A 24,566-nucleotide genomic window follows, 5' to 3' on the forward strand; every position below is an offset into this window, starting at 1 on the left:
CAGAGGGACGGGGAATGGGGGTTGTGGTCAGTTCATCACACGTTGTCTCTGCTGCTCCTTCCTCCTCAGGGGGAGGACTCCTCACCCTCTTCCCCTGCTTCAGCGTGGGGTTCTTCCCACAGGAGACAGTCCTCCATGAACTTCTCCAGCATGAGTCCTTCCCACGGGCTGCAGTTCTTCACAATGTCTCCAATGTGGATCCCTTCCACAGGGTGCAGACCTTCAGGAGCAGACTGCTCCAGCGTGGGTCCCCCACAGGGTCACAAGTCCTGCCAGCAAACCTGCTCTGGCGTAGGCTCCTCTCTCCACGGATCCACAGGTCCTGCCAGGAGCCTGCTCCAGCGTGGGCTTCCCACGGGGTCACAGTTTCCTTTGGGTGCATCCACCTTCTCTGGTGTGGGGTCCTCCATGGGCTGCAGGTGGAATCCTCCTCCACCATCAACTTCCATGGGCTGCAGGGGGACAGCCTGCCTCACCATGGTCTGCTCCACAGGCTGCAGGGGGATCTGCTCTGGTGCCTGGAGCACCTCCTGCCCCTCCTTCTTCATTGACCTGGGTGTCTGCAGAGTTGTTCCTCTCACATATTCTCACTCCTCTATCGGGCTGCAGTTGCTGTTGCACAGGGTTTTTTCCCCTTCTTAACTCTGTTACCCCAGAGGTGCTATCACCATCGCTGATGGGCTCAGCCTTGGCCAGCTGCAGGTCCATTTTGGAGCTGGCTGGCATTGGCTCTGTCGGACATGGGGGAAGCTTTTAGCAGCTTCTCACAGAAGCCACCCCTGTAGCCTCCCTGCTACCAAACCCTTGCCATGCAATCACAATACAAATGCTCTTGTGTGCAGAATACAGAGGTAAACAGGCCACTTCTTCAGAAGAGATAAAGTCTTAATTCACTGAATTTATATTCATTGACAAACTTCCTTGTGTTTAATGGTGCAAAGTTTGTGCAAGAATGTCCCAAAATATCCTGGAAAACATAGTAGAAATACAAAATTGTATTCTCAAACTTAAAAAAATACCCAACAACAAAAAACCAGACAATCAATCAAATAAAAGAACAAACAACAGACCATGCAGACAAGTAGAAAGAATAGTCCAGCTGAGACGTTATGTAAACTTTATGCTTCACTGATCATTCAGCTGGAGATAGCTGCTAACAACGTGCCCTCATCTTAAATAACAGAGGAAGGGTTGGCACTGGCAATGCTAGCCTGGCCTTCTGCCAGCTTTAGCTTCCCCAGCCACCGTCGGCTGGAAAAGCTCAGGTACCTTGTTGTGCTGGAGAGAAGCACATGAGCGTTCAGCTGTGTAAATCGGCGATATACATTGGCATTGTTCCACTGGCTTTTGGAGCTGTGCGGGTATATGCCAAGCAAAGACCCTCGCCATATGACTTTGCATAGTTTATTGAAGGAATGTGCATAGATTTTGTATTTTTTCATTGCAGACAGAGTATCTGATGATATTTGAATATTTGATGATATTTGATATTGAATTAGTTAAGCTTAATAATGCTGACTCTAACAGAAATGCAGATGTTAAATGTCATTATAGTTTAATAATTATGCAGAAAAGCTTAAATATAATTTCTGAATAATTTTTTATCAGCTGCTAGAACAATAGATATAGCTACTGCTTATTTAATACAAAAGGATTCAATCATAGCCTACGGAGAGCCTTGAATTCTGTTATATGTACCAATGCATGTGATTTTTTAATAAATAGTCATTGAATGTGTCTTTTTTGTCTGCCTTTTGAATGACTGGATGCAAAGCTAACACTGCTCTTCCCAGTGTATTTTGGATAAATGTGGGTGAATAATAAGTGAACAAATGCCTGATTGTTAAAATCCAGTTTAATAACAGCACCTGTATGGTAGACGTATAGCTATTGTCTCTTTCAGGGCATTGACTGAAACAGGTAATGAAGTGCTGTTGCACTTTCTACTGTTGGAAGACAGTTTCCAAGCAAGAACAGATGACAAACATTTAAGGGAAGGCATCGGAGAAAGGGCTGGAATGACTGTATATGATAAAAGGTTCTTCATCAAGCAATATGGTGGTGCCAGGGCATTTTGTGAATGTACGTTACTAAGAAGCTTCATGTGATTAAGGATGAACTCAACTTTTGCTCTTACAATTCACATGCAGTTTTGATCTTAACATTCTGCTCCCAACATGGACATCCAACCATGTTATTCCCACACACAATTAGAGAACGTATTTGCCGTTGTCCCTCAGACAAGCCACTGAGGTCTCTTTGCCTGCTGTGTTCCTCATGAGCCACCATTACAGCATTTCTAGATAGAATGTCAGGTAAACTTAAAATACACTTAAAAAATACGTGGGAAAATAAAAGTTAATTTTGTTCAAAATTATTTCTGTTAAGTACGATTGGGGTGAAAATGGAAATGGTTTCAACATTTGTCTGTCGACAATCTGGGTGATAGATGACAGGCTGACAGCTGTCTATATGAAATGCAGCAATTTAACATTTACAAGTTATGATTAATTTCATAAACAAAATTAGTTCATCATGATTGGATAAGGTAACCAAAGTAAATAGTCAGTCATCTTAAAAAATACATGCTACCATTTTATATTTGATCTGAGTCAGTGCTGCAGTAGAAGAGACTAAGTGTTGATAGCTAAAAAGAAGTGTATGTTCCATTTTGTTATTTAACATCTTCCCCTCACAAGGCCCCTTGAATTATTGAAATATTTTTAGCCAGGAGTCATAATGAAAATTCAATACAAATTATATTCAGTGCATGCACTAAGAAAGATGCCTAGACTAATTCTCTGTTACAATACTTTCTGTCAAAGCTGAAATATGCAAAAATATGCAAAGCTTACCAAAGAAATGTGAAAAATAAGTGCATCAGCACGGCTATATATATACACATATATGTACATGTATAACCTACCATGTTTTAAAAAATAAACAAAATGTATTCTCATTAACAATGATATTTTGGAGCCTCTAATGCAACATATTGGCAATGATATATTTCACAATTTTGAATACGGGTTATGGCTACACATGGAGAGATGATAAATGCATTGAATTGACTTGGGAAACCCCAGCCAGTACAGGAAGGTAGGCTCTAAGGTGCCCTGAATTGCCTTTGGAACAGAACTGTCTCTCTCCATTCATTAGTGAGGAAACTTAGGGAAAGCATGTGCCAGAGCCGGTGTTTCCAATGGACTGCAGGAGTCAAAAAATCTTTTTCATTTATCATTTGTAGCTAAGGGTGAAATACATAGATTTTTAGTGTTTTCCAGCATTGAAATTCTGTTGTTCTAATGTTTATATTCTAACAGCATCCAGGACTTCTGCTCACAAACTGACTGTTTACTGCAAAATCTTGCAACAAAGATTTGATTCCTGTCCCAAAGATCTTACAATTCATTTTTTCAGTCTGTCAATGTACCTTTAATTTATTTATTGATTATTACTATGACATTTAGTGAAGGCAAAATGCTCCAAAAAAACCTTTCCAAGGAGAGCAATCTTTGATTTACTTCTACACTGTAGATAAAGGAATCTTTTAAATTTTAAAATAATTTTGTTCATTTGGAGAAGTATGTTGATGGATGCATGAGTGAAGGGATGGGCTATACGTATGCAGCAGGCAGGGAGCTGACCATGGGAAAAGTAATGTCCTATAGATTACTCTGAAGACAGATCACAGAATCATAGAATCATAGAATGGTTTGGGTTGGAAAGGACCTCAAAGATCATCTAGTTCCAACCCCCCTGCCATGGACAGGGACACCCTCCACTAGACCAGGGTGCCCAAAGCCCCATCCAACCTGGCCTTGAACACTTCCAGGGACGGGGCATCCACAAGCTCTCTGGGCAACCTGTTCCAGTGCCTCACCACCCTCACAGTAAGCAATTTCTTTCTAACATCTAGTCTAAATCACCCCTCCTTCAGCTTGAACCCATTACCCCTTGTCCTGTCACTGCACTCCCTGATAAACAGTTCCTCACCGTCTTTCCTGTAGGCCCCTTTCAGGTACTGGATCTTGAGTTTTATTCCTCTCATCCATTCCAAACATTCCCACCCTTTCTGGAGCAATCTTTTCCTTGAGAAAACAAAAAATGTTTTATGTGCCATTGGAGCCAGCTCCTTGTGCCCCTTACCTTATGTATCAACTCATTATTCTTTCTGCATCACTTTCTTCCCTCTCCATAGCTGCTTTTCTCATGGAATTTGCTGAAGTTCTGGCAGCACAGTGGAAAGCAACTAGAGCTGGATTATCCTATGATCAGCCTAACTACAGCAAAACTTACCTGTTTAGGCTTGCCAAAATTCACCTGTTATATGCTTATGCCTCAGAAATATGCCATAACTGACTAGTTGTGGTGAGCTGCTGGTCTGGTCCACCATTTTCACTTTGGGAGAGGTTCCTTGGGAATGGATGGGTACTGAATTGTCTCACTATGCCTCCCTGACCACATTTCTGTAAGCCTGTGGTAACACTGGCTCTTCTGAGTTGCCCAGCTTTGGAATGGTTAGCAGGAACAGTTTTAAAGAAACCAGTAGTATTAGAAATCTCCAGTTTCTAGGATCCTATGGAGTGTGATGGTCAAGGGAACTTGAACATAGTATTGATTTTGGAACCAGTACCATACAGGTAGTGCCATAAGAATTAAAACTATAACTCTTCTTTTGCTCCCTATGAAATATGCATTTGTGGATAGTTCTATGCTCATTTTTTTGTGTACTTTCTATTTTACATGTATATTTTATTATTTGTTTTTTTAAAAAACCCTATCATTAGCAATATATCTGTAAAAAAAAGCTTTCAGGATGGGGGAAAGCTGTAGAAAAAATGTTTTGACATATTTTCAGAAGAGGATCTTTTCAAAAACATGATGAAAGTTTGAATTACGCTTGTATACTACACTATACTACTCTTCTTTTTTCCATGTATTTAGTATGTTATGTCTTGAAAATAATTATAGGGTACAACAAAGGGAGGTATGAGAAATAAGTATAGTTAATACTGAAAAAAACCCCAAAACTATTCACAAAACTGAAGACACAGCGTAGGACGTGTTCATCCTTGTGAAAATTCTTCCTTTGTAAGTGCTGCCAAGGTCAATGTCAGCTTGAATTCTTTAATGCATACTGTAAGTGCTAGCCGTGCAGATTAGATCTGCCCAGAGCTATTCTTATTTGTTCATCCAGCTTTTAAAAATACATGTTTGTGCTCTTCTATTAAAAAAATTTCCATTAAAAAAATCAGCAGTCCAAGCTTGTATCAAGTCTTTCACTATACTCATTCTCCACCTACTTTTCATTTTGCCTCAGGAATATGTACAAACAAGACTCCAGCTGCACACTGTTGAATGCATTTTCACATTCAATAACACAGGAATAATATATTTCCTGCATTTCCCAGATAAGTTAATGAAATTAGATTTTATAAGGAATAAAAATGTTCAATGTTAGGACTCATTATGGGAATCTTAACGTTTACTAAAATGCTGAACTAATAATATTGAACATGGAATTGTATTTGCAATTGCTTTTATTTCTAGAATGAATCTTTACCTGCATGAACGATGTCATTAATGGCACAAAATAATCCAAAGTACAGCAATATTTCATGCAGTCCCACTTATGCTATTAAGGCTCCTATTTTTCTGAAGCTTCCAAGGAAAGAGAGAAGGAAAAAAGAGAGAGAGATAAGTTGTCCTTTTGATATCCTTTTTTTTAATTATTATTGTTAGGTCAAATGTGAGGTCGTTTGACTCTTGCCAGATCTTCCTAGGGCCAAATCTTGCAGTATTTCTTTGCATCAGCCTCTTTTTCTCTGGCAAAGAAAATATTGAAAAAAGTTCTAATTCAGCCTGATTCCTAGGTGTGGTCAGTAAGGATTCCTTGAGATACTTGTCAGTAGGACAGGGAGGTATGTGATACTTCCTGGGCAACCACAAGCAGGAGCAGTAGGAGTCTGTCAGTCTTTGCATCTAATATCTACATACACACAGTCATTTACAGCTTTGCCCTTGACAGCCTTTTCCAAAGAGCTCAGGAATATCTCTGTAACAGTGGATGGATGCTTTTGGACAATACTGGGGTAGAAATCTGTCAGAAATACTAATAACTCATTCAGGGTGGTCCAAAGATGTGATATCAGAGATTTTCTGTCAACATCAATTATTCTGGATGACCAAATGCACTCGCTGTGCGTCAAGGAGGTGGTATTTGGCTTCCCAGTTTGATAACAATTGATATTGTTTCATTGAGTATCTGAAATTCGGGGAGGTGATGACCTTACAGATATTCCTTTTGATTCCCATGTTGCCATGCAAGCTCTCTGTCTCCTGCCTTTACTTTTCTGAAAAATACTATGTTTCTTAAAAGTTTAAACTACTATTTTCTTCTGCCTCTTGCTCACTCATCTATCATTGCTGTGCTCCCGCTGCTGACAGTGGGCTGTTGATGGCTTTTCAATCCGACCCTGCCATGGCCTGTTGACATCGCTAGGCTGCCTGTTGTGGTACTGACTTTGTATCTACGGCAAGACGCTGGGTCTGTTGTTGCCATGCTTGTCCCACTCCATACTGTGGCAGTTCTTACTGTGCTCCTCTGAGTTACTGATGGTTTATGTCATGCTGGTTCCTTTATAAGAAGGGTGATCTCTCTTAAGACCGTGCAATAAATTATTTTTTGTTTGGTGGCTGAGTCAAACAGGAAAAGTAATGCCTGAATTGAATTTTTTTTTTGTTTTTTTTTTTTTTAAGATTTTAATTTTGAAGCAGATTTTTTTCTTAAAGTTTTTCTCATAGTAATGAAAGGCTGAAAAATACTCATTCTGGGTCAAGGAATCATTTAGTTCAACATCAATCATAACATTTTGTTACCAGTGTAGATACTTCTAACAAAAGTAAACAATGGAAATACAGCACTAAATTTTAAGCACCAGTTACAGCCCTGGCCAGAAGCATTGCCCTCAGTGAGTAGTCAGGACACTTGTACAATCTGTGGGAACCTTAAGTTCAAGTCTTCCCTCAAGAATCATAGAATCATAGAATGGTTTGGGTTGGAAGGGACCTCAGACATCATCTAGTTCCAACCCCCCTGCCATGGGCAGGGACACCCTCCACTAGACCAGGGTGCCCAAAGCCCCATCCAACCTGGTCTTAAACACTTCCAGGGAGGGGGCATCCACAACCTCTCTGGGCAACCTGTTCCAGTGCCTCACCACCCTCACAGTGAATAATTTTTTCCTCATATCTAGTCTAAATCGCCCCTCCTTCAGCTTGAACCCATTACCCCTTGTCCTGTCACTACACTCCCTAATAAACAGTCCCTCACCACCTTTCCTGTAGGCCCCTTCAGGTACTGGAAGGCCACAATTAGATCTCCCCGGAGCCGCCTTTTCTCCAGGCTGAACAATCCCACCTCTCTCAGCCTGTCCTCATAGGAGAGGTGCTCCAGCCCTCTGATCAGCTTCCTGGACCTCCTCTGGACTCGCTCCAACAGCTCAATGTCTCTCCTGTACTGGGGCCCCCAGACCTGGACGCAGTACTCCAGGTGGGGTCTCACAAGAGCCAAGTAGAGGGGCAGGATCACCTCCCTCGACCTGCTGGTCACACCTCTTTTGATGCAGCCCAGGACACGGTTGGCTTTCTGGGCTGCAAGCACACACTGCCGGCTCATGTTGAGCTTCTCATCAGTCAATACCCCCAAGTCCTTCTCCTCAGGGCTGCTTTCAATCTATTCCTTGCCCAGCCTATAGTTGTGCTTGGGATTGTGTCAACCCACGTGGAGGACCTTGCACTTGGCCTTGCTGAACTTCATGCGGTTCACATGGGCAAAAAACATCCCTTCTTCACCTCCTGCCTTCCTGGTGCGAGTTTTAGGTGTCATACTGTGTGGATGTACCTTTACTCAGGCATTCAACTGCAGACATTCTACTTTGTGTAATTATTTATCAGGAATTGATGGTTGCTTGTTCCACCTTCTCAGTAAGTATGTGACTGTTTCACCTGTTACATCATTCTCATCTCCCCCCTCATGAATAAAGTATTTGTACAAGATGAGAGAGCTTCAGAAGAAGAAGAAATTGAAGTAACTTCTGCTAGAACACATTACAGTCACTGCAGCGGTCACATACTCTGTTCTGAAATAGTGTTCTGAGATCCCTGTTCTTACATGCACACCCTAATAACTGTTGTTGTCATCCTCACATGGCCTTGTTGAACATAATTCCAAATGGTTTTGTTTGTACATAAAAAAGTTTCTGTATTCCTATGTCACTGAGCTCTGAACTCTGCAGAGAGTGCAGTGTCTCTTGGAGCAGGAGCTATGCATGTACCAAGAATTTGTTCTCCATCTCAGTCTCAGGTTAGTATCAGTTCTTGAAGGAGGATTAGTCTCTGAGATGATGACATCATTAGTAATGAGTTGTGATTCTTGAAGAACAAATTGACTTCTTACTGACTGTTTCAGCACTTCAGTCCCTAGACTACTGTAAATGTTGAAGTTTGTGAAACTAAGTATTCAGTGCCCATTTCACTGACATCCACTCTGCAGAGAAATCAAATCAAAGTATATCTGCTTAGAAAAGGTATGATTCTGGTATCATAATGGTACATTACTGTTGGAAAAACCGGCAATAGATTCTTACCTAGCAGAGAGTCTCAAAAACTTTCTCCTGGTTTCAGTCTGATAATACAGAAATGAATAAAAGCTGTTAAGCTGAGATATAAGTAAACCAGAAATGGTCTTCTGAGCCATCCTATTTCTGCTAGCTGTCATGATGCTAAGATCTTTGTTACTTTGCAGTCATATGCCCAAACTATTTCTCTTGTCAACCCCAGCTATGGGATAAATCTGGGTCTGACCCATTGGCATGGGCAACACTTGTTCACTGCTCAAACCACAGCTGTCTTCCAGCACCATCTCACCCATCTAAATTGTTAGAGTATGATGACTAACAGTCAGTCGAACAAATCCCATTATGAAGCATTATTATTCCTTTCCAGTGACAGAAAAACCTCAGAGTTGAAAGGCAAGTCCTCTATTCAACGAGTATTTTGAAGCAGAAGAGCAACTGTCCCTTATGCCGACCCTCTCATTAGCTGTCTAGAGGAGTAAAAGTCCTCTTTATGAACATATTTAATCCAGCAATATCAGGTGATAAGCAACAGCATTTGGGATTATATCTCTATGAAATCATACTAACTGAGCCTATTAGAAACTTTCTCCCTTACACTGCCTTCATATTTAATTAATTTAGAAAAACAGCTTCAACATTTTTTCTCCTGGCCTTATATTTCCTACTTCACAGTGTCATCTTTGTCCACGAGGAGTAATTTTTTTCATTTTTTATTGTAAGATATTTTTACTTTTTTATTACTTTGCCTGTATCAAATGCCTTTGTATCCACTGTTGCATGCTGTGCTGAATTTGTACTGGTCTTGTGGAAACTGCTGAAAGTATTATTATAATTTGTTTGTTATCAGATGGAACATCATGCCTCAGACCATTCTTTTTATTATGAAGACTGGGATTAAAGTGATTTGGTTGTGAAGCTCCCTACTGTCCATCTTATCAACCACTAGTAACCTTCTCTCTCATTTTCTCGATTTAGTAAATCAGTTCTAGGAGAGATGCCAGATTATAATCCAGGTGAAACGGGCAGGAACTGCAGTTTCTGCAGCACTTCCTAGCCACACAGGCATGTCTATATAAGCACTTCCAGAGTCTGGGTCCTTTTGTATCTTCCTTAGAAAGTGAAGGAGATGAGATGATAGACTGTTTTATTTATTTTCTCATTTATTTGTCACATAGAGCATAGACTAGAGCTAATTTTCCTGATGATTTATCTGGGTGGAATCTAAGACATTTCAGCAGAAAGTGCTCTTTTCAATGAACACAAGAAACTCATGATCTCCATTTAACAATCCCCAAATCATTGACAATGACTTATCTGTACTGATGTTCTCAGTCTCTCTTGTTGAAGCAGGCTGAGACAGATGATGCTTCTGAACCTGCACTGGCAGCATTGAGCACCTTCCAAGGCCCTGTTCTAAATGATGATCATCCTCGCGTGGGTAGAAACATAAGCAAATATGTTTTGAAACCTTACCTTTTACTGATAACCTTTATTTAATGTTATCTCAGGAACCCACACCAAGGTGCACTTCTAAAAGATGCACTCTAACGTGTTTTCTCAATCTGCTGAATTCCCTGTATCTACTACAGGATTGCTGCAATGAATAATGACATTGTATAAAAGTTATGAGTAATGAAATGACAAGATTATACAATGAAGATCTGGGAATAATACAAGCAACCTGAAAAAATGAAGGGGGGCAAAATAAGTAACAGGCAAATAAGATTTCAAATGACTGGCTCTTATTAAACATTCCTGAAGAGTGAAACTCAGCATATTTGCACAAACTTCTGAAAAATATGTACTTTTTGTGAGTGTACTATTTGGACAAAGAAGCATTGTGTTCATGTTGTCTAACTGGCAAGCTACACTTTCTGAGTGGGGACAGATGTGAATGCTGCTTACGCAGTTTGGAACCTCTTTTGTGTAACACTGAAACCCAGTAAAATTGAGAAATATTCCATAATTATTAATCTGTTCCTAGATCTGCAGTTTCACAGAAGTCAGTCACATGAATCCACATATTTATAATAAGAAAATAACAGTATTTAGCTGATGAAGGTAACTGGTATCATCCAACAGTTTATTATCCAAAATTAAGTTTCACTTGAGATGTAGCACTTGTCAACTGTAATAAACTATTTTTAAATCTAAGATGAAAGTATCTTCCCCCCCCCTCCCCAATTTCATATAGATTAATGGGTGGCTTATGTGTTATTTTACAGTACATTAAAAAGCCTGATTTTTCTTTTCAGTTATAATACACTAATACAATTTACTTGATAAGAATAAATTTGCTTTTGATCCTGCAAAGTCATATGAAAGTTGAAAGAAATGCCATGAGAAAAGATGTTATCAGTGCAGTCAATATAAATCATTATTTTCTCTGCAGACCTACCATCCTGCAACTATGTTTCCACTGTTTTTAAACACACAGCGATTTCAACACATTTCCTGTAAAAAGGCTTTTAAATCCTACATTTTCTCTATGTAGCATAGGCAAATTTATTTTAATTTTAAAGATTTTTTCCCTAAAATTAGCAAAATAAAACAATATCAGAACAGTTTTGTCAGTACAGGAACATGACTCATCAAAATGTTAATCTACCAAATTCCTTGGCATTGTTCAACTTTTCTGTAACCATCTAAACAGTTTTTAAATGCTATTTCTTGATTAACCAAGCGATTTGGCTATTCATTCCCAATTGCGATTGACGCTATTGATTGGCTTCTCAAAGGGTCTAATTCGAAGCCTCTTGAAGCCAGCAGGACATCAATAATTTAGTCTGTGCACTTTGGATCAGGCCCGACGTGCAATCAGAATAACTGATGCCACTGATTTTGTAACAGTGAAACCTGCGTTAGTTGGGATTAAACTGCAAATTCTTAGTTCTTCTTGTAATTAGAACATAAAGAATATGTAATGAAAACATGACAAAAGTTATCAGTGATGATTCTTACTTAAAACCCAGTAACACAGAATCATCTAATAATACCTTGAGGGGAAAATTATTTTGGGGTACTATGATTTTGGTTTTATGAGTGAGAAAATGAAACTAATATTAGAAACTATGAAGATCACAGGGAACAATATTTGTAAACCAAAGTCTAATTGTGGTTTGAATGAAATAATTTGAATCTCTCTTAAAAGAAGCATATTTCAACTTGAAGCTTCCAATTTAGCATGATCTGTAACAAAAATGCCGTTATAATATGTTAACATTAAATTTACATTTGTGCTTTTACCTTAAAGTTTAGCAAATAGGTTTGTTAGGCAACTAGGAAATAGATTTCCAGTGGCCAAAATACTGTGTTAAGTAAGTTTTTCTCATTAAATTACTTTTGTTCTGGACATTCATTAATATTCATTCACTAAAATCCAGCAAAGGTCAGCCAAAAGGTAATTGTGTGAGGACTGAATACCTTTCCTTGGAACTTGCTGTACACTTTAAACCAAGTTTTTTTCCTTCTACTTCTGTAAAACTAATTTGAAAGGGGACTTACTGGTTCTATCATATCCCTCTTACTCCAAGACAACCTTTCAGAGCATTGCATCTGCTGCAGACACACACGCACACTCATATACATTCTGTAAGGTTCCCAACAGTGTTGCGAATTTACACCGATGTGGGGAATTACCAGCGTCACTGAAGAGCAGCTAGCTGTGATCTGTGGCGAAGAGGACCACACGGCACCTTGCGACAGCAAGTAATCACATCGGATCACGCAGAAACTCCAGCTGAGCTAGGCAGCATTTTCCAAGCACCGAATTGGTGTTTGGCCAGGGCGCTGCGGCAAAAACCTTACTTTTAAAGAAGTAGTACTTGAGCATTAAGGAATTAATGAATGAACATTAAGGAAGAGCATTAAGGGACAGAAGTGTGCTGACTTAACGTTTCAGCCAAAAAAGTAGAATCTCTGACCGCAAAGGGCATGTCAGCATTGTATAACCAGGAATGGCCTCAACTCAGGCTCAAAATAATAGTATACTGTTATTTATTATAAACAGCTAGCTGGTTTTAAGCTTGTCTTTAAAGTTCAACTTTAACCCTAGGGGACAAATAGAGATTGAATTTATGCTGTTAACTCAGGCTGGTGTATCATCACTACTTCAGCCCAAGGGCAATGGATAGCGTTTCACTTTTTGTTGGCATTTTATCCTAGGCAGAGTTTCTGACCTGGTCTGGCATCATGGCAGCATCTGGGCAGCAAGGGGAGGTGCCAACTCACCTTTCTGTGGCTGTTGCCCTCAGGAGGAGCTCCCTAGACAGAGGTGGGACTGCTCTTTCCTGGGGACATAGCGTTGGTGGAAGGGAGAAACTTGTGGAGCTGAGGGAGGAAGAGGCACAAGGCCCCACCAGGAGCAATTCAGCTGCAGGAGAAGAAGCCGTGAGATTTCTTAGAGGAGCAGGCACAGGATCAGGCTTCAAGGTGACGGCAAGGAGATTTTCATTGGACTGCATAGAGCTTTTTCATCCCAAATACACTGAAAACAAGAATAAGAAAGACAAGAACAGGAGAAAAATTTGCTTGTTTTTTAACCGATCTCACTGAGCAGAGCTGTGTCCTGCACCTGAGAAGTGAATTTGTGTGTGTTTTCGTTCAGATCAAACAGCATCTGAGATTCAGAGCTTCTTGGTATCTTTGGTGATTGCCTTAAGGAAAGCATGAGGCAATTCTGTAAGTCTGGCTGACCTGAAGCTCACAAATCAGCTTATTGAGACTTACCCTTCTTCTTCAAGTGTTGTGAAAAAGCTAACCAAACTAGTCAACTGCTAGGAGCCGCCCGACTGACCTGGCTTAAATTCCTGATATCCTGATAGCCACAGTGACACTGCATGCTGCTGAATCCATGCTCCCTCTGTAAATCATAATGGAAGAAATGTAAGGCATATAGATAAACTTTTTACAACATAGCAGTTACAGAGAACCATCACTTTTTTTGTCAAAACATTTTTAGGGAGGGATTGCAAAGGCCCTGGTCAAACGCTAAAACTCTCCCCAAAAGAGAGTTATTTAATCTTTCTTTCAAAGAAACTCTATTTCTAATTTCCTATCAAATGTTACATCCGAAGAGACCCAAAGTAGTTATGATGCTGAGCAAAACTACCTAGAGCTGGTGAGAAAAAGCTGACAAGGGCACCTCTTTGGTCTTGGTCCTCTTTTTCGGTCTTCAGATATCTCACATGGGTTTACAGAGCTCCTTTCTCCTTTGTGCTTCACAGCCTGGGAAGAGGCACCCACAATTTCTTTCTGGAAGCAACTGTGCAGGAAACATTTTATGTGCAGGGCTGAAGAAGGAAAGCTACAGCTTGTGACCGCTGATGTGATATGTTAACAGGATCCCAGAGACCAAGTTTTACCTTCCTCCCAGCTCAGTAAATGTACCTCTGAATGTGGTGACACATGCCTTTGCACATATATACTTACATAAATACAGAACTCAGATAATTAGAACATTTCGATTTGTTGCTTTGCCTTAGGTTTGAACCAACTTTTCCTATCTCACTTGAAAATACCTTAACAGTGAGGGTTTCCCAGCCCTTGAGGAGGGAAAGGAAGACAGGTCTCCCACAGAGCTCACTGGGCCAGAAAGGAAGGGCTTAGAAGGATTTTTTTAAAAATAATTTCACCATTAGGCACTCAGCTGAAAGGCACCCATCAATGGTTTTGGGTCTCGTTCCTGTTTCTAGAATTTGTTTTATATTTAATGTGAAAATGCACAAATAGTTTTCTGGAAGTGGACCAGAACAACTCTGCTCCCAAATGAATCCTCTAATCATAATTTTACTTAATATTATTGACAATGTGGTCTAAAGAAATTTAAGCCAGTTTCTTGCGGTGAGACTGTTTCAGTGGGGAGGAGCAGGATGTCATTCCTCCATCCTCAGTCTGCCTTCAAGAATAGCTACTTACTGTGGTTAGGAGATGGAGATCTGACCTTGTGCCACTGAAAAGAGAATTCATCTCACTTTACACAGAAATGGCAGGGTAAAAGGTGGGTAGTGCTGTCACAAATGTTGTCCTGCAAGGTGTCTGCTTCTGTCACCATCTGATATGGGCTGAGAAACTTGGCAGATCAAATCCCAGAGGCACCTCAGGGAGACGTCTGTTCATTCTGGGACCTTGGACCTGAGCTGGTATCCACTTACAGTCGGGTGGCTTGACATGCACAGAGGTACTTTTTTAGCACTTTAAGATTAAAAAAAAAAAAAAAAAAAAAAAGAAGCTAAACAGTTAGGGAGATTGGGTTTAGCTAGTTGCTTAAAGTGGATTTTGAATGCTGCATTCTGCCCCATATATCTGACATGCGTCAGGTGCTACTTACACTGAGTGCGGTAGAGATTTTGCAGTCACTGAAGAGTTAGATGTATCTGAAGAAAAATAGTGCATTCTGCATGGTCTACTGGAAAAGAAAATTAAAATGTATGTGTCTGCTCTTACAGAAAGAATTATAAAATTAGGCTGATTGGTCTGATTTGGTCTCACGTACTGAGAGATATCACTTTTCCCATGTTGCTCATTTCTTCAAGGATAAACAGCATCTAAAATGAAGACTGTGAATAAGTGAAACTGTTTCTTCCAAGTTTAATTCAAGGTAAAGCAAGTGTCCAGCACAGGTATACATAATACCTCTACCTTGTAAAGTAATTTTACTGGGTTTTTAAAATACACTTTTCTATAGCTGCTACCAATGATTTCCCTAATGGAAGATATGACCAGTTTCAGAAGACTCCCAAGAAAATTGCTAAAACTAGACTAGTCACCCAAAAGACTGAAGGTATTAACTGTTTAAACAAACCTATTAAAATGCAGACTCTCTCATCACTAGGCTTAGCTTATCATGTTAAGAAACTGGAATAAGGAGGGTGACAAAAACTGACGCAACTACAATAAAAACAATAAAGAAGAAAAGTGTGGTTTCTGATATTACCATTCATGTAAAAGCTGTTCTTCCTGTATTTATGTATGTAGAAATGTTATGCCAAATATTTTACAGGGCATGGATGACATTTCTGTAATCTATACTGGGAACAAAGGAAAACCAATCCACCAGCATCAGTTAAAATCAATGCAATCTACAGCAACTGCCTGCAATGCAGAGGATACAGGGGCAGGCATTTAAAGACAGTCAGAAAAACAGCAAAATGCGAAGCTGGCAATAAAGAAAATTATACGCTGATGCCTGAAAGCAGATTTTGAAAAAAACCCCAAATGTAAAAACCACGAAGGCCAAAGCTGTCCTCAGAGAGTAAGCATTTTTTAACTTGTAGCAGATAGCACTGACCTAAGTGTCATTCTGGGAATAACATTGACATAAGAATGACAAGCTGCTATTAGACAAGCTTTGGACAGTAACAAGTACTTCTGCATGAAGTCATCAAATTACCTTGTTTCTCCTGCAGTTAATGTATGAAGGGGTAATTTAAAATGAAGATCTCTCTCTACTAGTCATAATGGGGTTGTATTTTATCTATTTCACATTCTTGCTAGGGAGAATTAAAAATGAAACACGTACTAAACTCACATTTGTCTTACGGCCCATCACTGCAGTGAGGAATACCTTCCTCCGCGAACTGAAACCCAACGATTTAGCATCATACATCATGTTGATATAAGACAGACTCTTTTGCCTAGAGGACACTCTAATGATACGCTCTCTGTAGTGAAAGTTGCAAATGATTTCCGTTTGAGCCTGGTGTTTAATCTTGCTGTTTTAAATGGCCCAAACAAAATTGATCTTGCTGATATATTTGTTTGTTCTAGAAAATTAAAAGCCTGGTGAAAAGCTGATAAGCAAATTACATTAGCAAGATATGACAGTTTTAATAAACTTCCTTCAGTAAACTTCTGACTTCCTTTTTTAGTGAACATTATGTCTCAAAAGCTTCTGGGCTATCGTGGCACCAAACAGTTATTTTTTATTGATCTCAGAATTTGAAGTGGAATCTCTGCATACTTTGAGATCGTAAAGTGGTTAGTATTTAAATCATCCTAAATGCATTTGGAGGACATAAATGAACTTTATGGTGTATGAAATTTAAGTTACACATTTTTATGGAATCTGCAGACTTATTGTAACATATTATTCCTGACATGAAAGAAGAGAGGCTAAACTAACGTACTTCTTATGTATTCCCAGCACCAATTAATGTTGTTATTAAGTATCCGTGACATGTCTTGGAAGCCACAAGTATTAACCTCCCAGGAACTCTGTCACAGAGATGGAGCCATGGTCCAAGGAAGGTTCCAGGTAACACTATTGTAAGAAAAATCAGATGTAGGCTGTGCTGGGGTGGTAGGGTTGCCTACAGGTGATAGAACTCGGGTAAAACAATCTTACTCATTATCATTCAGATGATGTCGCTACTGACAAGTCTGAAAGAAAAGCAGTTAAAAATCAGGCCATTGCCTTGGTCTACCACTCCTGATTTACTTATGAGCTATGAATGATAGCTCCCACCTCTTCCCAGCAAAGTTTTTATATACTTAGGTATTTTTGAGACTTCCATTGATTACTTATGGGCTGAAGACCTCCAGATGAAGCTAGGAACTACCAAGATACAGAATGATTCTTCAGATATCTAGCCTTATTTCTGGTATGATTAAGGTATATAATTTTTTTCCCAGTACCTCAAAACCAGTCAGAAACCTTACTCTTCAGGCCAGGCAAACATCATCTTTGTACCTGTCAAAGCATCTAAGCCACGAGTTCCTTGTCACTATATGCTTTGACTGCAGATTTGCTGTGATCTCTTGTACTTTATGTAAGTTATAAGATCATACATGAATTTGAATTAGACTAACTTCCTTCTCTTAAACTATTGCCATTCTTACAGATTTTGATCACTCCCCAAGATAATAAGAGACAAACATGCAGTAGCAAAACTTTGCTTAGTGCGGGAAGTTTTACTAAATATTTCTAATCTTTCCAGAAGTTAAGATATTTAGATGGAGTTTGATTCTGATTTCAAATCCAAGCCAAGAACAAATGCAAATGCCTTTATGGAAATATAGGGAAATTCAGACCTATCTATTTGATGAGTATAGACAAGCATACAGAAATCCTTCTGCCCATATGTCAATTGAAAATTGAAATTCAAAAAGAAAAGTACTGCCATTTTACTAAGTGGTTGTTTCTGCAAATTCAGAGATTCAGTAAGTCTACCCTGTAAAACTTCAGATTGATTTTGTCATTAATATTGTGATTGAGGTGGGCATTTTGGAGGTATGGCTTTCAGCTACATGTATGGAAAGTGCTACCAAGTACAAAAGCAATAGTTTTGTTGTATTGTGCTAATGCTGAAGATCACAAATTATTTGGCATCCTGTATAAAATCAGTGAGATATTTCAGGCACACGTTATGTTATTTAACGGTTGGACTTGAAATGCTTGGCACTGGACTTCAAGACTGCTGCAAGTAATACTGCAGGCAGGCATCTCCAGTTTGGCCGTGCTTAATAAATGATCCAGAAGACCCTTTTAAAAAGGTATTTTAAGCCCATTTTAAATCAATAGACCAAATGGCTGCTAGGATCACTACTGACTTCATTGGGCTCAGCCTTGGTATCACTACATGTCTGGTGCCAAAAAGATGAGTGGAATGACATTACTCCTTTTTTTGTACTGGTCTGAAAACTGAATCAGAGCAGGAGTGCCTCACTTTCCTCAGCTGACTGCAGGAAAACTTGTTAATTTAGTTAATATAACTGAAATACCTTTGTAAATACCTTTTGTATAAATGATGTCTGCTGCTCTTTTAATTTTCTTTGGAGTATTTCTCCAGGTAAATCTGAAAGAAGTGCTGTGAGGGAGATAGGTGCACCTTTTGCTTTGTGGCAGGCTGCTGGATCCGGGAGTTATTACGCCCCTTTGCCAGGCTGTACATGCAGGATTTTTTTATTCAGTTCTCCAGAGAGCTACACATTTCCGTGCCTGATTAAAAAGGAAGCTGTTAGCACATGTCAAATTCCAACCAGGTGTAAGTCACCAGAGAAAGGCCTGAGCAATTACAGGGGGGGAATTCATGAGAGGCATAAAATGGACAGAGGAAGAAAGAGGCCGTTCCTTCTAAAGCACGTAGCCAAAGGACCCCAAACCACTGCAACTTCTAGCAGTTAGCAGTGCCTTTGTCCCTCTGCAAAGGTCAAGTTTCAAAAAGTATTTCAATGGATGCCGCTCATGGTTTTTGAGGAAGTTTCTCTAGGATGGAGGAGAAGCACCAAGTCCATGGATCCGCTGGAAGTGTAGTGTTGCCTTTCTTCAGTAGCTTCACTCTACAAGGTATGGTTTTAGCATGAGGAGCAGAGAACAAACTCCATCCATTAAAGAAGTGTATCTCCTCCCTGTTGGATTAAATGTCCTGCTTACAGGGGGTACGGAGGACAATGTTTGAGGGAGTGTTGCAAGTTCCTGTCTCTGCAGGAGGGCAGTGCTCCAGGTCATCATGAAGAGTGGAAATGCAGGCTTCACTCCAAGTGTGCTAAAGCCAGAAGTATAACTTACATCAACATTGGTGATCTTTCATAGAATCACAGAAAGCTTTGGTTTGAACAGGACCTTTAAAGATCATCTAGTCCACACCCCCTGCCTTGGGCAGGAACATCTTTCAGTAGACCAGGTTGCTCAAAGTCCAATCCAAACTGGCCCCAAACTCTTCCAGGAATGGTGCATCCACAACGTTTCTGGGCAACTTGTTCCGGTATCTCACTACCCTCATCATAAATTTCTTCCTTATGTCCAATCTAAATCTACCCTCTTTCAGTTTAAAACCATTGCCTCTTATCCAGTCACTACAGATTTTGGTAAAAAGTCTCAATCTTTCTTATAAGCACCCTTTGTATATTGAAAGGCTGCTATAAGGTTTCCCCGGAGCCTTCTCTTCTCCAGGCTGAACCACCCCAACTCTCTCAGCCTGTCTTCACAGGAGAGGTGCTCCAGCCCTCTGATCATCTTCATGGTCCTCCTCTGGACTCACTCCAACAGGGATTTTCTTGAGGCCATTCTGTGGGCTGGAGCATAATACTTCATATACAAAAACATGGTAAAGATAGCAGTTTCCCATCACCAAAAAAACATATCTTCCTTCTTGTACAGGAAGTTACAAATGAAGATTAATGAACTTATGGGGAGTGAAAATAAGCTGCTGGTCACTCTCTTCCTTGCTCTGAGAGCGAATTCCTCCCCCCTCCCCTTCTTTATTATACACGGCTCATAAAGATATAGTGATTTTTTATTTTTTTTTACATCTCATAGTGGTATGTATCACAGATAGATAGATCCAATTTTTTTAGCTGACCCAGTCAACTTCTTGAAAGTATTTAGAATCATTAAACTTCATTTTATGATGACTGGAAATGCTATCTTGCCACCGGGGACCTGCTTAGGTGTTGGCACAGTAAATATCAAAGTATGCATTCATTCTGACATTAAATTAAAGTTGGCTCAGAAGGATTAATTGCTCTCAGGTGTGCTCAGTTCTTCCACATTAGGGAAGCTTTAGTTTCAAACTGCAACTTCATCCATTAAACTCTCTGGTCTGAATTCAATCATGTCATCACACTCCGTTGGATTTTATAAGTGCTTTTACAATAGACAGTGGTGTGTGGGGTAGAACCAACACAGAATTTTGTTGCCTCAGGACAATTTATCTTCCTGTTGACATACTTATAACCTATACATATATATAAATATTGAGCACACAGCGCAACCTTCTAGCTGCTAGCCATCAGCCAGCAGTCCCGAGGGACACTTGCACTGTACATTTCCCTGGGTTCACGTAGGATGATGTAACTTGTCACGCACTTGCACAGAGAGCATCTTAAGCTTGTAAAATGGTGTCCCTTTATAGGCAGGGTGTTGAAACCATAAATGGATACAGCTGGAATCAATGCTGGACTTTCGTTTTATTTCATTATGGTTTCAAATAGGTGGTTTATACTAATCTGTTTAACTTGTAGAGGAGGAAAAATGTTCATGCTGCCACAAACCAGTATCAGATGGGCAGTGGCAACAGAGATGAGTCCTCTTGCCTCTCAGGAGAGAACTGCTAGCTAGGTTTGTCCTTTTTCTCTCTTCTGCAGCTGAAACCTGTTTGACTTTCCACCACTAGAACAAAGACATGTTTGCAGAACAAACTCTGTTGGGAAGGACAACTATTGGTGCTGCTTCTCTGCTGAAACCGCTGTGATTTTAAATTAAACTAATTGCACTTTAACAGAGCAGAAAAAAAGAAAAACTAGTCTCAGCTGGGAAATTAGGAGCTCACTTGAGAAATGTATCCTAATTTGGGCTCAGAGCCAAATCATACTCTGTGTTATGAGTGCTATGATATTGCTGCTTACATCTGCTCTTTTTGGTCCAGGCTCTTCTGCACAGTGTCACATTTTTTACTTCAAAAATGAGCAGAACTTGAGGTGTGTGAGAGGGTCATCGTTCCAGGATGAGGTGGCAACTGAGCTTATCTTGCATGAGTGCTCAAAATACAATGATGTTACTATAAAAAAAGACAGACTCCATCTTCTCCTTTGGATTTTTTTTTTTCTTATGAGGCTGTACATGCTTCTTTTGAGACCCTAAGTGTTGTGCATGTGTGTTAAATGTGCTCTAAACAAGACATAATCATGTCTGCTGCTCTACAGTAGAGCAGAGGAACATCAAATTCTGAATCAGCCCGGGGTGGGAAACATGAATTGCTCAGAGTACTGCAGTTTTGGATATGTGCAGAAGAACAGTAAATAACTCCAGGAAAAAAGGGAGATGTCTAGTGTGTTTTGTCTCTGTGTTTGGGATAGGCTACAGCTGACAAAGTCTGATAAAACATTTTAATTAAATACAATTTATTTTAAATGCAAAATATGCTAGAAATATTGCTCCCCCATTGAATTTTCTAGGCATAAAACCTACTTCTGTCTCTGGAACTAGCAGTCCAATAGTGAAATGATATAGGACATTTATATAAATAGTTCAATGATTGCTATGTCCTTGCAGGTTATTTGTCAAAACGATTAGCTGCTAATTTGTGCTCTTTTTTTTTTTTTTTTTTTTTTTTTTTTTTTATTATTAGATTGTGCCTCTTGCTTAGTTAGTCAGCAGAGTTTCTATTGAGGCACTAGGATTGACTCAAAGGGTTTGCTCATCCCGTTCAGAAACAATGAGGCAGTTCAAGAACTGAGATACACAGACTCTAATCTTTCATTTATTTATTTCACCAACAAACTTGCCAATTAGGATATCAAACAGTCTCATAAATCCAGATTCATCCTACCTTATTTAGACATTGAATCAGGAATGGGTGTCCAGAGGACAACTGAAACTGTAGTTGAGTTGATTTGTTTCCAGTGATGTCCATCTTTCGCTGTTGACTTGAGATACATAAGGCTATCAAACTCCTAACTAAAACACTTCAAGTACCTACAGACAGCTGAGATGAACATAGTGTCTAACTCATACACGTTATCAATTGTTTGGATTTCTGAGTCAATGGCAGTGTGCTACCTAGCAGGATGGGCATGCATGTAGAGTCATTGCCTATATCAAATACTAGACAAGCTCTCAGGGAGAAGATTTATACGGTTCAGTTGAAAACTTTGTAAGGTATGAGGCGACATTTATATAAACTAGGGTGTAGCAACCTTTGCCATAGATGAAACTTTATTGCTAGGGTTTGAATGGAGAACCTGTCTCACTACCACTGATCATTATTCCCAGGAAGAGAACACAGCATGGAAAAAGTCAGGGGCAGAAGAGGCAACAAGAAAAAAAAACCTGTAGGGCTACTGCCATTAAATAGAGAGAAAAACGGGTCAGAGAGAAAAGAGCAAGAGAGGTTCTGTAGAGAAATGCAGCAGATAGAATGGGAAGCTAAATAAAGTTGAAGTTGTTAGAAGCAAGGATTGTCAAGGATGGTGTGATAGGTACCTTGGCTGGACACCAGCTGCCCGCTCTATCACTCCCCTCCTCAATAGGACACAGAGGGGAGAAAATTAGATGGAAAAAAACTTGTGAGTCAATATAAAAGCAGTTTAATAAAGCAAAAGCAAAGGTCACACATGGAAGCAAAGGAAAACAGAAGATTTATTCTCTACTTCCTACCAGCAGGTGATGTCCGGCCATTTCCCAGGAAGCAGGGCTTCAGTACACATGGCAGTTGCTCTGGAAGACAAATGTAACCAACAAATGCCCCTCCCCCTTCCTCCTCCTTTCTCTTAGCTTTTATTGCTGAGCCGACATCCCACGGTATGGAATGTCCCTTTGGTCAGTGTGGGTCAGCTGTCCTGGCTGTGTCCCCTCCCAAGATCTTGCCCACCCCCAGCCAGGGGGGATGCTGGAGAGACAGCCTTGGTGTGTGCCAGCTCTGCTCAGCAGTAGCCAAAACACCGGTGTGTTATCAAGACCTTGAGGGCTGCTGTGAGGAAAATTAACTCCATCTCAGCCAGACACAATACAGACAGGAAATGTCTGAATGTTGAGATGGAAAGAGATGCACTCTAATCATGAAATTTGTGTCTTCACATTATGCACTTTCACTAAGTTGCAACAATTAAGCCCTCTCATTTTGCATGATCCTGTTGATATTCATATAAAAACTTTTATCATGAATGAGGTACCATGGATATTAAAGGAATTACCTCAAAAGCAGATTTTTAACTGGATCATTAATTATTTTTCCTTTTGAAAATTAATAAGTCTTTTAGTTCTGAATGCTCTGGTTTCAGACACACGAGCTTGCTTTTATTTCTAAAATAATATTCTGGAAAGGTAACTTAAAACTGAGATGGAAAAACATCCAATGTTCACCAAGGAAAAGGTAACATGACAATCCTGTCTTCACTGAAAGGATCTGATGCCTCAGGTGACAAAAAGAAGCAGAATGTCCACTTAGTGAAGGTACAGCACAGCATTTCCTGGCTGGACAGGATTCAAAATTAAATTTCCTTAGAAGTTCACCAGAAGTAGCTGTGGTATCACTATAAACTTGTCTCTAAAGGATGAAGCCATTACTTTTGCTTTTGTTCTTGGAGGTGAAAGTGGCACGTCCATCTTCTTGTGTTTGTGGATAAATGAAGTTTAAATGCTTGAAGCAAAAGGAAAATTCCTAAGCATGCACTGCTGTCTTTTTCAGATTATGTTAGCTGTGATTCATGCTGCTATCCTTCATTTTCTTGTACTGTACTCTTGGGACTGCAGGAAAATTGCAAAGGGATGAATGAACATTACTTTGACAAAAAGGTGAAAGGCATATCTATCATAACCTGGGTTTTGATCAGATAATTTGTGAAGAGGGTGCAAAGTAGTAAATGTTCTAGGCAGATAGATACTTTTTTTTTCTTTTGAAGCTAAGAACAACCTGTTTCTATGTAATTACACGTAAGCGGCAAAACCCCAATTCCTCTGAGAGGAAGGACACACCATGGTAATGTGTGGTGTAATGTAATCGGGTAGGCATTGAATTGAATGAGGTGCTTAAGGGACAGACACATAAAAGCAGTGCTTCTTTTGAGGCTCTGTTTCCAGGAACTTCTCTGACACACATTTACATCTAATAAAGAAATCCTAGAATATAAGAAAAGACATGTCAAATATCAATGAGTCAGGCAAAAGTTGTAACAAGATTAATGTGTACGTAGGTGGCAGGAGTCTTCTGGCTGTTTCCTCTTCTGGTTTCTGTTCAAATTGGTTTCTGTTCTGTTTCCCCTTCAATGTTTCGGGGGAGAATTGTTCTAAAGAAAAATAATATTGACTGTCAAAGAACACCCATCAGCATGGAACAGTCATCCACTGGAATTTTATTTTCACTGTCAACAGAGATCATGAGAATGATTTGGATCCATAAGTTACAACTATGCAAACAAATCAGTGTCCTGGATCTGGGCATTGGTGTTGGGAAACTATTATCTGTATGGCCTTATAACCATTACAGG

At 39.8% G+C, this 24,566-nt stretch overlaps 1 long non-coding RNA gene across 1 annotated transcript in view; it reads right to left on the reverse strand.

Annotated features, from left to right (window-relative positions):
• Positions 1-430: 430 nt before the first annotated feature.
• Positions 431-24,566, reverse strand: part of LOC142601433 (uncharacterized) — a 480,670-nt gene continuing 456,534 nt past the window's right edge. The window contains exon 4 of the long non-coding RNA XR_012834989.1: positions 431-482. This is a non-coding gene — a long non-coding RNA (uncharacterized LOC142601433). The remainder of the gene's footprint in view (positions 483-24,566) is intronic.

Source organism: Balearica regulorum, chromosome 3 (assembly GCF_011004875.1).
Source record: "Balearica regulorum gibbericeps isolate bBalReg1 chromosome 3, bBalReg1.pri, whole genome shotgun sequence".
NCBI classification, from domain to species: Eukaryota; Metazoa; Chordata; class Aves; order Gruiformes; family Gruidae; genus Balearica; species Balearica regulorum.